This window comes from Podarcis bocagei, assembly GCF_964188305.1.
Source record: "Podarcis bocagei genome assembly, chromosome: 9".
Taxonomy (NCBI): Eukaryota; Metazoa; Chordata; class Lepidosauria; order Squamata; family Lacertidae; genus Podarcis; species Podarcis bocagei.
In genome coordinates, this window is record NC_138134.1 from 51,702,099 (window position 1) to 51,715,181 (window position 13,083).

Here is a 13,083-nt window from a genome sequence, read left to right on the forward strand (position 1 = left end):
CATTTCAGAGTACAAATTCTCCTTCATAATGTAACTTAAACCATATCTTTTTAATGCAATATGATTGTGTGTAATCATAGTGCCCAGACTTTGACATAAAAAAACATAGCAAGCATTCTTCTTTTTCATGACTTTCTACAGTCCACATAGCTCGTAACAGCCTCAGCCCTCTGCTTTTAATTACAGAATGGTCTGCATGTTCTTCTTTTGGCACAAATTATAATCTGTTTTATGTCATAATTTAGCTTGTATAAACCACTGTGCATTTTCAACTTATTTTTGTTACTTTAAAATAAACCAAGCACACTGTACATATTATTATTATTATTAGACAAGGTGTCTGGTTTTCTTACTGTTTACATTAAATAATCCAATGTGCTTTTTATTTTATTTTAATCCAGTGCTTTTTTAAAAAAAATAAAAATATAAGGGAAATGTCTTCACTTTTTAAAAACCCATCATTTCCCAAGAAACAAGAAGGATCCTTAAACGCCTGCTGACATCTTTGTATTTCATCACACAAACACTTTAGTCTGTGGTGGTATGTTCAGTGTTAAGAATGGTTGCCCTGGGTCATAGAGCTTTAAAATATAGAGTGAACAGCACGGAGGTCATCTTCCAATGTTAGGTTTAGCCCTCAAGCCCACTGGGGCTGGGAGTGATATTCTTTCCTTGTTCTTATCACAGAGCCCTGAGAAGAATTTCTGCCACTAGTTTGTGGTGATGATCTCCTGACAACTCAGCAGAGAGAGGCCTACTCTCAGTGCATAATAATCATGGGGCACTTGAGTCTAACAAGCTGTATTGGAAGGACCTTTGCCAGTTGCCAGAATCACAGCCAGCCAGTTGTAAAGTATGTCTCACGGTTGAGGTCCAACCTTGCAGCTGCTACATTTCATTTTCACAAAGTTCATTTCACAAGCTGTGAGGTTAGCTAGCCAGACAGGGTTGGAGAGCAAACAACTACAAGAAGTCAGCTGTTTAATTAAGTTGAATTGCTCCAATTAATCGGAGGCACTTTCCCCGAGCAATCAAAAACTTTGTAAGCAAGGTGGTATTCTATAACGTACACAGTAGGATGTGCTTAGCTATAATAACACACTAGAATGATCAAGCAGCAGTTGATCAAGTGGCACAAGGGTGCCTCGGACGTCACTGCTGGAAGGACTGTTTGGCTAGCTTTCCCTGGCACTGACATGGGCTACAGTGGTGCCTCGCAAGACGAAAAGAATCCGTTCTGTGATTCTCTTCGTCTAGCGGTTTTTTCGTCTTGCGAAGAAAGCCCATTGACGGATTAGCGTATTAGCGGCTTTTAGCGGCTTTTAGCGGCTTATCGGATCAGCTGATAAGCGGTTTAGCGGCTTAGAAAAAAGGGGGGAGGAAAAAACCCCCGCAGGAACTCGCAAGACATTTTTGTCTTGCGAAGCAAGCCCATAGGAGATTTGTTTTGCGAAGCACCTCCAAAACGGAAAACTCTTTCGTCTAGCGAGTTTTCCGTCTTGCGAGGCATTCGTCTTGTGGGGCACCACTGTACTAACATCAACAAAGGCAGGCAGCCAGGAACTGCCGACTTGCATGGTACTAACCAAAGAGCCCCCTGCCTCCATTGCCACCCCCCTGTGGTACCAGTAAGGGTAGGGTTTTCTCTATCATTCTGCAGCAGTGTACTAATGGTTTCTACTAGTGGAGCCCTGTCATTGGCTGCTGGATCATTTACCTTAAAGGCTGCATTTGCATGTCACAGTAAGCCATGGCTAGTGGCTGATCAGGAAAATGCAGAGTATTCCTCCTTGCTAGTAAATGGAAGCAACAGTGATCCTTGGGTTTTGTTGCAATGGCATTAGAACAGGAATGAAATGTTAAACTTACGGGTAAAGAAAATAAGATGGTCTTCTTTTTTGAAAAAAAAAATGCAAATTGAAAAGGAGAAGGCAATAAAATTTGCTCAGGAAGCAGAAGAATCTGTAAAAATTGCAAACAGGGACAAGCTCCATTCAAGCTTCATCCATGATTTGTTGTACTACAAACAAATCACGATCAGCAAGTCAATGCTTGTTCTTGACTTACAAATCATGGTTTGTTTGAGTGAAACAAACCATAATTCCAGATTTGGGCAGAATGCCATGCCATGAAACATGATTTGTTGTTTCTGTCTACTAGTGGAAAGAAGCAAATTGAGAGGTATGTATGTATGTATGTGTTCACAGTAAGCTATTGACTGTGGCTTAATGTGATGTGTAAAAGCAAAGTAAAAGAAGGCAGATTTCTTTTCTGAGGGTGGGGTACTAGAATGAATTGCTTTGCACAGTTAAAAAGAGGACACAGTAATAAATAAATCAAAATATTTCTTTTTTATAGTTTAATTTATAAGTCTCTGGGGCCAGGGTTTACATTTTTTATAGAAACATGTTCTAGTTTTAATAGTAAATGTCGGAACTGAGGAGCCTTTTGCCTTCAGCTATAAAGCAAAAGAATTTGTGCTTTTTTGTAGGTACAGTACAAACTGATCTCAGAGTCTACAGCCATTCCACAATAGGATGAATGAACTCAAGGACATGCTTTCTTAGGGGGTCTCATAAAGGGCAGTTTTCCATGCTGTTAACATCTTACTTTAGCACAGGAAGGGATCCTTTGGCTTTAATACGTGCACGGAACAGTGTTTTTTGTCTGTCAAGTATAGATCATCATGCAAGAGTGATAAAAATGGCATGCACAGAAATTAGTTCCTTTTTTAAAGCTGGCTTGCCTTGTTTTCCTTTGCACATAATCCTAGTAGCATCTACCTTGCTCATGTTTCCACTGTGGACCTCAGTGCTTGAACAATCTTGCCACCCCAAAACTAGATCAATGTAGCCCAGAAAAGGTATGGCATGAAGATCCAAGTGTGCCCTAGCTCTTACCCAGGGAAGGGCTACAGCTCAGTTGTAGTGCAAATTATTTTCATGCAAAAAGATCCATGTTCAGTCCCTGGCATGTCCAGGTAGGGCTGGAAAAAACCTTTGTCCGCAGCCCTGGGGACTCACTGTGAAACACTGTATAGATAATACTGTGCTAGATGGGCCATGCTCTGAATTGGTATTAGGACAGTCAGCTTCCTATGCTTCACCTCTTCAATGAAGGTCAAGATTTCACATAATAAAACCAGGGCATGGAGCATAAACAGTGATGGATCGTGGGATGTATGTGACCTCTTCTCTCACAAATATCTGCAGTAGATTGTATGGAAAAACTGTTGCTCTGGAGGATTAGTGTGTGGCTACTGGAGTGTTGATGTCTCAGTATATGGGAATTTTTATTAGCTGCTGAGAACCTATACTTGTCCTGATGTTTATGGCTGCTGATGATTTTGGAAATAATCCCTATTGGGAATCTGACTGGAAATGCACTAAACTGACCCTCCATAGTGGTTTTGGGGAGCTACAGGGGGTGTGCTGAGTAGAAGATGTGGGTGGGGCACCCTGTAGGCTTCCACTAGCACACAGAGTCCGTTGAACCTTGGGGTTTTTTTAATACTTTTGTCCCAAACTGACTTAATGCAGGATGGAATTTTTGTTCACAGATAAGAGTAGTCTTGTAAAAATTTAATGATGATGCGGTCAGGAATTAAAGGTTTGCTTTCAACAAATCAATAACATTCTGATGGCTTCATCTATGGTTTGATAATCCTGACCAAACATAGGTCTCTGTCTATATCAGGGATGGCCAATGTTATACCCTCCAGATGTTGTTAGAGTAGAACTACCATCATCACTGGCCTTGCTAGTTGGAGTCAGTGTGAGATGAAGTTCACAACATCTGAGAGCCGCCACAATGGCTTCCCCTGATATATATTGTGTATCACTGACTGTCACTTAGTTTAATGTCGAAACGAGCCTGATTTGTAAAATATTGTAAGCAAATATTTTACCCCTGTAAAACCTCTGTAGGGTTTATCATACCAGTATTTTCCATTGTTGGAAATGTCAGGCTATTAGAGCTGGTTTTCTTCATTTATGGTGGAGCTGTACAAAATATTGGAAGACCATTTTGGAAGCAATTCAGCTGATTTTTGGCTATACTGTACAAGAACTCGACAAAATGACACTTTAAACAGTCAAGGCTTCCTCCAAATAATCCTGGGAACTGCAGTTTGCTAAGAGGGTGTTAGGAGAACCCTATTCCTCTCACAAAGCAACAATTCCCAGAGTAATTTAGCAACCAATACCTCTTACCAAGGAACTTTGGGAACTGTAGCTCTGGGATGGGAATAGGGGTTTCCTAACACCTCTCAGTAGTGCCCTTAGCAAACTACAAGTCCCAGGATTCTGTGGGAGAAGAATCCTAGCATGATTTATACTGGCATGATTCTGCTTCAAATGTATAGTGCAGTTAGGACTTTGCCAACCAACCTAGTCCCCTCTAACCATGCTGACTGGAGCTGATGGAAGCTGTAGTCCAAACTATCTGAAGGGTTTGGGTTGGCAAAGGCTATTATAAGGTTCCCCTCTCCTTCTCTTTATTGCACATGCACATTTAGTTCCCCTTGTCATGAGGTTTCTCTATTATGGAAGAGCAACTTCTCTGTTAGTGCTAGTGCTTGTTTGAGTCTTTCACTTTTGTCCTTTGTTGGTACAGCTATTATGTCTGCTTCTTTACCAAGTTTGTTTTTGCTCCTGCTTACCTGATCTGGATAAACCTCTGAAAGTTGGTTTCCTACAGAGGGAAAAGTAATAGTGGCCCAGGCGACCTAGTTAAAAATCTGCTTATACAAAAAAAAACCACCACCACCCATGTTGAGAATGAACGGTAGGGGGGAAGAGCAAACAAAGGCATTGCTAGTCCCCAGGCAAAAATCAAGGCCCCAGAGTCCAATGAACTTAGAACATTGCAGGCTGCTTCTGCCAAGCATGGGACTCTGAACAGAGCAAGCTACTACTTCCTTCCAGCACTCAGCACAGCCAGTTCCAAGCTATAGCCTTTATTCCCAGGCATACACCAGCAGCCTCTCTGTCTGATTTCTGTGTAAACCGTATTCATTCCATATGGCTGCCCAGTAGTCCCTTGGAGGCTTCCTTGCATCAGAGAAATTGGCACACGATCAACTTAAATTTCCCCAGCACTTCTTCTTCGCAATCAGTGGGTCATGATTCTATGATCTAGTGAATCCTTTTTTTGTTGTGAGAGCTTGAGTGAGCACAGAGGGTCCATTCACCAGCAAGGGATTCATGTTCACTGGAACAGAGGAGGCTGCTCTGGGCGTGCTCAAAGACGATTCCCCATTCAGCTCAATTAGGCACGCTCCCTTGGACTGGGCACATCCTGTATGCGCATCAGGGCAAACACAGAAAGCTCTGGATCAGGTGTGCATTGTTCTAGCCTAGGAAGCTGTCAGAGCAGATTTATCTGCCCATCTAGCTCAGTACCGTCTTCTCTGAGGCTACTTCCACCCAGCCATTTACTGTGGAATAGCAACGCCTGCTTTGGTTTGCCCACTTTTTACGAAGCAACTTCATGGTGTCATGAACAAAGCATTCCTTTTTTGTGTTTTCCCTAGCCACCTACCAGCTTTTTTTCAAAGCTCAGAAAATCTGACTTTTAGAAATTTGGTGGAATTGCACTGCTATTCTGGCTGCTTATGTCCTGTACAGATGGCTGTTTCTTAGACTGCTCTAGCCTTTCCCCTCTCTGTGGTCTGTCTCTCCACTCTAGGTATCAGCCTTGTTACTTTAGCTCTTTCCTTTCCAAATAGTGTGCTTTTATATCTGCCCGCCGCCCCCACCCCCAATGCAGCAGGGGGAGTTCGTGATTGGGAGTACAATAGAGTATTTAGCCCTTTTCCATGCATGCAACGGCCCCAATGAATACTGTCCTCCTCCCAGATATTTGAAGCTGAGGAAAGGGAGAGTGCCCATGTAGATACTGAGGGTTAAAGCAGAACAGCAATGATGTGGCTCTACTAAATCATGCATGTCTAGAATAATAATAATAATAATAATAATAATAATAATAATAATAATAATAATAATAATAATAATAATAAATAATAATAATTAATAATAATTAATAATAATGATAATAATAATAATAATAATAATAATAATAATAATAATAATAATAATAATTTCTTATTTAGACTGCGCCCATCTGGCTGAGTTTCCCCAGCCACTCTGGGCAGCTCCCAATCAAGTTAAAAACAATACAGCATTAAATATTAAAAACTTCCCTAAACAGGGCTGCCTTCATATGTCTTTTAAAAATAGGATAGCTGCTTAGTTCCTTGACATCTGATGGGAGTGCATTCCACAGGGCTGCGCCACTACCAAGAAGGCCCTCTGTCTGGTTTCCTGTAACCTCACTTCTCACAATGAGGGAACTGCCAGAAGGCCCTTGGCGCTGGATCTCAGTGTCCGGGCTGAACGATGGGGGTGGAGACGCTCCTTCAGGTACACAGGGCCGAGGCTGTTTAGGGCTTTAAAGGTCAGCACCAACACTTTGAATTGTGCTTGGAAATGTACTGGGAGCCAATGCAGATCTCTCAGGACCAGTGTTATGTGGTCCCAGCAGCCCCTCCCAGTCACCAGTCTAGCTGCCGCATTCTGGATTAATCGCAGTTTCCAGGTCACCTTCAAGGTAGCCCCACGTAGAGCGCATTGCAGTAGTCCAAGCAAGAGATAACTAGAGCATGCACCACTCTGGCAAGACAGTCTGCGGGCAGGTAGGGTCTCAGCCTGCGAACCAGATGGAGCTGGTAGACAGCCGCCCTGGACACAGAATTAACCTGCACCTCCATGGACAGCTGTGAGTCCAAAATGACTCCCAGGCTGCGCACCTGGTCTTTCAGGGGCATAGTTACCCCATTCAGGACCAGGCAGTCCCCGACACCCGCCCGCCCCCTGTCCCCCCCAAACAGTACTTCTGTCTTGTCAGGATTCAACCTCAATCTGTCCTGCAGGGTTTCTGACAAAAGTCTTTCCCTGCTACCTGATCCTTTTATCTGGAGATGCCAGAGTCTGCACCCAGGGCAGTATTCATGCAAAACATGAGCTTTACTCCAGAGCTTTCATACTTTGTCTGCATTTCCTTTTTACTTGCAGATAACTTTCTTTCCTCCCTTCTTCCCAAATCAGTAGGCCTTGCTTCCCCCAGATAATCTAGTAAAACCACCTGAAACTCTACCAAGTGGCAACCACCACTGGAGAGTTTAATGCCATTTTGTTTATTATTGACAAACACTTCCTTCTACATTTCTAATACTTGCTGGCAGGTGACAAGATGCCACTCCACAGAGTCACTAATGTAATTTCCTACCACTTCAGATTTGTTTGATAGCCGGAAGAGAAACAGCCAGTGTTGCTCCTTCAGTTTGTCATTTCCAGTGTAGTAAATGCTTTTTCAGCTTGTTGCCTCTGGTGAATCTCTTGTCCGCAGTCCCGACATGCAGTATTTAGTGCAGGAAGCTAATCAAAACAATTTGTGCAGTCCTTTAAATCTTCAGCATCAACAGACAGTTGCAGTAAGAGCTTTGCAAAAGGGTGCAAATCAAATCTGAAAGCAAACAAGTTCTTGATGAGAGAAAAGGAGGAATGACGGAAGAAAGGTGCACAATTTCACTGAGATCTCTGATGAAGCTGGAGAGCCATGATACAATATATGACCCAGAAAGGTGGTATGTTAACTGGGATCATGGAATCAAAAAAAGATTTGTGGCTGACATATAGTGCAGGATTTAATGATAATCTTGTTGGCAATATATTCAAAAAGCTATCTGCATGTAGTCCTTGCATAGATCAGGTCACCTGCCATGACTTTTGTCTTTCTGACTGCACTCACCAGCCCAGCTCCAGCTGGAAAGCATGACCATGTATAATTGCAACCACTCTTGCAATGCTTACTACAAAAGCTGAAGTGACCCACTGGCTTACTAATGTTTAGCATGCTGCTTGTCAAATGCCAGCTGTAGTGTTGGCCTGATTTTAGCTAATTGCCTACAGCCGTGGGTATTCAGGATTGTCAGTCTGGCCAGCCTCAGCTTTCATATCCAACCCTATATCCCCCTGATTCTAGTAGCTGTGACCAAAGAGCCCAGCTCCAGTCACCATGCATCCTAGCTATTGATTGATTGATTGGCCATTTACAAAATAAAAACCATAAAATCAATCTGATAAGAATAGTGTCACAGGAAGCACATACAGTGGCACCTCGGGTTACATGCGCTTCAGGTTACATACGCTTCAGGTTACATACTCCGCTAACCCAGAAATAGTGCTTCAGGTTAAGAACTTTGCTTCAGGTTGAGAACAGAAATCGTGCTCTGGCGGCGCGGCAGCAGCTGGAGGCCCCATTAGCTAAAGCGGTGCTTCAGGTTAAGAACAGTTTCAGGTTAAGTATGGATCTCCGGAACGAATTACCGGTAAGCACCGTATTTTTCGCTCTATAAGACGCACCAGACCACAAGACGCACCTAGTTTTTGGAGCAGGAAAACAAAAAAATATATATATTCTGAATCTCAGAAGCCAGAACAGCAAGAGGGATCACTGCGCAGTGAAAGCAGCAACCCCTCTTGCTGTTCTGGCTTCTGGGATAGCTGCGCAGCCTGCATTCACTCCATAAGACGCACACACATTTCCCCTTACTTTTTAGGAGGGAAAAAGTGATTCTTATAGAGCAAAAAATACGGTACTTAACCCGAGGTACCACTGTATTTTTCCAGATCTAACACTCTGAAGGTTACATAGTCCAAAGCATCTGCTCAGGCTTTTTCAACCTTGGGTCCCCAGATTTTGTTGGACTACAACTCCCACCATGCCTAGCTAGCAGGACCAGTGATCAGAGATGATGGGAGTTGTAGTCCAACAACATCTAGGGACCCAAGGCAGAGAACGGCTGATTTCGGGGCACCAGGTCAGAGAAGGCTGCACTCGAGTCTCAGACTCACTCCATCGCATCTTTTCAGAGTCTACCACATGCGCTTTGACCTGGAAATTCCTCCAGGGGGAACTAGGGGAATGAGGCCTTCATGCCTTGGGCCCAGAGAACCACCACAAGCTGCTTTCTGTCCACAGCTATAGCAACTCAGCAAAGCATAGCGAGAAGCACTACTCCAGCTCTGATTTTCATTGGCATCTGAACAAAGTTCTGTCTCATTCCACAGCACCCCATCTATGAAGTCTATAGGACTTTAAGTGATGTGGGAAAGAACAAAACGTAAGAAGGAATTATGATTAGAATTAGATTTGAAACATGCTAACATTTCCGCTCTTTTTAATTAATTAGCCTCCAAGAAAGATTCCCATTCCCATTCCCAGATATAATCCTTGCTGTACAATGAAGATGCTAGACCCACTTCTGTGGTGAGGGAATTCCCATTTGGGGACTGTCACAGAGAATGCTTTCTCCCAGGACACCATATGGGCTCATGTCAAAGGATCTACTAAATATTTCATACTGGGATGAGCCATTATTAAGAGCCTGTTTTAAAACTAGATACAGAGGAAAGGACCAAACAAATCCCTCTTTGAAAACTATCCCATAGTTTAGGTGCCACAACTGGAAAGGCCCTCTCTCCTGTTTGCACCAACAGCACTTCGCTTGGCAAAGGGAGAAGGATTGCTTCAGAACCCCAGATCTCAGGCAGGTTCACAAAGAAGAATCCTGAGATATATTGGTCCAGCTGGGTGCCTGAAAGGTCCATGCTAACTCCTTGCATTGAGTTTGGAAACAAACTGAAATACAATGAATACGACATGAAATTGGCTTAATTTGGTCAGTCCTGCTAACCCCAGAAACAAGCTTGGCTGCTCCACTCTAACCCAATGGAAGTTTCCAGACATTCAGCAAGTCCCTTATAGACTGTAGTGCTCTTCCCATACTGTGTTCTACCTTTATATTTCCTGCTTTGTGGTCTTTCTTGCGATGGCTGCTTCTTTGCTGTCCTCATCTCTCTAGAAGCTTTCTTTTAAAACTTTCTTTTTGTTTTCCATCTAGGTTTTGCAGTGATTTAGAGGCATCGCAAGCATTATAGCCACTACAGAGGAAGCATTTTTCTACATTTCTCCTCAGAAGTGTTTTCGGTGCCTGCACTGCTGCCAACTCAGTTTCTAAAGTAAGTGTTTAGTTGCAGTTTTCGTCTCTCCTGTAAGACACATTTTGCCATTTAAATTATTATCTGAAGCTGATCCGCCTAAGTTTTGTGCAAGCAAATCAGGGTGAATGTCAACAAGTTGTCTGATAGTGTAAGCAGTCCTATCCTGAAGAATGGGCTGCCTTGTGTTGCAGGGTATGAGATGGGAACTTGTGGCTCTCCAGATTTGGTTGGGCTACAGCTCCCACCATCTGTCATGCTGGCTGAGTTGGACTAAAGTTTGACTAAAGAAAGTGGAATAACTAGATATGGAGCTCAGTTTGTATTAGGAACAAAATGGTCAGAAAACATGTGGTTTTATTTATTTGTTGCATTTGAAGGTAAAGGGACCCCTTACCATTAGGTCCAGTCGTGGCCGACTCTGGGATTGTGATGCTCATCTCGCTTCATTGGCCAAGGGAGCCAGCGTACAGCTTCCGGGTCATGTGGCCAGCATGACTAAGCCACTTCTGGTGAACCAGAGCAGCGCACGGAAACGCTGTTTACCTTCCCGCTGGAGCGGTACCTATTTATCTACTTGCACTTGGACGTGCTTTCGAACTGCTAGGTTGGCAGGAGCTGGGACTGAGCAACGGGAGCTCACCCCGTTGTGGGGATTCAAACTGCCAACCTTCTGATCGGCAAGTCCTAGGCTCTGTGGTTTAACCCACAGCGCCACCTGCGTCCCTTATTTTGTTGCATTTACATTCCACCTTTTGTCCAAGGTGGTGTACATGGTTCTTCCTTTTCTCATTTAATCTTCACAACAGCCCTGCAGAGGCAGATTTAGGGCACTGCAAGCAGTGTGGGGGCACTGTGTATGCAGCCAAGGAGGGTGCCTTCTCAAAGTCCAGTAACCACTTGCCCGAGGCATGAGGACTCTGACAGGGTCCTAGAGTCCTCCTCCTGTTTCCCAAAGCTGGGCAAGTGTTTACCTGGCTTTGGGCATGAGATGGGATAGCTCTAGGACCCTGCCAGAGCCTCGCACCTCCTTCTCAAAGCCCAGCATCTTGCTTTGCCAGCTTTGGGAAGGCAGTACGAGGTTGGGGTGTGTGTGTCAAAGTTTGCCCTTGCACAGGACAACGTATTACCAGGTCTGCACTTGAACCATGTAATATTGGTTAGGCTGAGAGGCAGTGATTGGCCCAAGGTCACACAGTTAGTTTCATGGCTGAGTTGGGATTTGAACCCTGGTCTCCCAAGCCCCAGTCCAATACTCTTCCCACTAAACTATACTGGTTACAAGGTACTGGCAGAGGAAAATCTTTCCTCCCAACTACCTCCTTTCAGTGCTCAGCATAATTGGTGATGCATATAGAAGACAAAATCCATTTTGGCGCTGCCAGTTCTTAAATCCTTTTCATTCAATATAAATCAGAGAGGATCAAGTGTTTTCAGGAAGCCTGAAGCAAACGGCATGCTGCAGTCTCCAATTCACTGCCCAAAGGCTTCGTAAGCCTGTGATGGTCGATATCTTTGAACTACAAACACAGCTGCTAAGCAACTTCCCTCTTGCTTTGTTCTTCTATGGACTCTGCCCCCTTTGAGCTTTGGTTTATGGGCACGTGTTCCACTTGCCATATAAATAATGCTATTATTGGTGGCTTCCTGTTTTAAATAATTCAGTACGCAATTAATCTAACTAATATTCAGACCCGATCGTCCAGAAAAGGTTCTTCACAAGTCCCTTTGGTGTTCCTCTTACATTTCTGGGTGGCACCATTAGGGCAATGTTTCATACATAATGGCTTGCAGCTAACTTGGCTTACGGAACAAAGGGCACTTGCACTGAAAACCGTTACAGCACAAGCCATTCTGGGATAAATGGGAGCTGTGCACCAGCAGTGGCGTAGCGTGGGTTGTCAGCACCCGGGGCAAGGCAAGTAATTTGCGCCCCCTAACCCGTGGATTTGCGCCCCCTAACCCTAACCCCCAGATGTTGTGCCCGGTGCGGCCGGCCCCCCTTGCACCCCCCACGCTACGCCACTGTGCACCAGCACTAGCACTGCTCTGTGTTTCTTTCCTTACGACTTATACAAGAAACAGTGGGTTGGAGCCCAACTTTCCAACATTCCTCTTCCTTCTCAAAAGAACAGGCTTCTTGTTGGGGTAGACCACAAGCACACCATAACATTTAAAGCACCATGATACCACTTGAAACTGTCATAGCTCCAGTGGCGTAGCGTGGGTTGTCAGCACCCGGGGCAAGGCAAGTAATTTGCGCCCCCTAACCCGTGGATTTGCGCCCCCTAACCCTAACCCCCAGATGTTGCGCCCGGTGCGGCCAGCCCCCCCTGCACCCCCCACGCTACGCCACTGCATAGCTCTTCCTCCAAAGAATTATGGGAGTTGTAGTTTATTAAGCATGCTGAGACTTCTTAAAAGGTAAAGGGACCACTAGGTCCAGTTGTGGCCGACTCTGAGGTTGCAGTGCTCATCTCACTTTACTGGCCGAGGGAGCCGGCGTACAGCTTCCGGGTCATGTGGCCAGCATGACTAAGCTGCTTCTGGCGAATCAGAGCAGCGCACGGAAACACCATTTACCTTCCCGCTGCAGTGGTACCTATTTATCTACTTGCACTTTGATGTGCTTTCGAACTGCTAGGTTGGCAGGAGCAGGGACCGAGCAACGGGAGCTCACCCTGTCACGGGGATTCAAACCACCAACCTTCCGATCAGCAAGTCCTAGGCTCTGTGGTTTAACCCACAGAGCCATCCGCATCCCTTGAGACTTCTTAGGAGACACCTATTTCCCTTGCAGAGCAGCACTTTCTAGAGCGGTTTAACAATCAAATCTCTCTTCATAGGAAACTGGCAACTGTACCTTTGGGAGGGGAATAAGGCTTTCCTAACAACTCTCAACACCCTTAATAAACTACACTTCCGGAGCTTACTACTTCCTCTCTGTGTTCAAGAATTTAAATAATCCAAACCATTCACCAGAGCCAGCCCAGCTGCTGGGCCCAGCTGTGACTGATAAGCT

General features: G+C 44.5%; 1 protein-coding gene across 1 annotated transcript in view; it reads left to right on the forward strand.

Moving 5' to 3' along the window:
* Positions 1 to 9,964: 9,964 nt before the first annotated feature.
* The window catches only part of PDE5A (phosphodiesterase 5A), a 91,368-nt gene continuing 88,249 nt past the window's right edge, over positions 9,965 to 13,083 (forward strand). The window contains exon 1 of the mRNA XM_081208084.1: positions 9,965 to 10,082. The gene's annotated coding sequence lies outside the window, so the exon portion shown is untranslated. The remainder of the gene's footprint in view (positions 10,083 to 13,083) is intronic.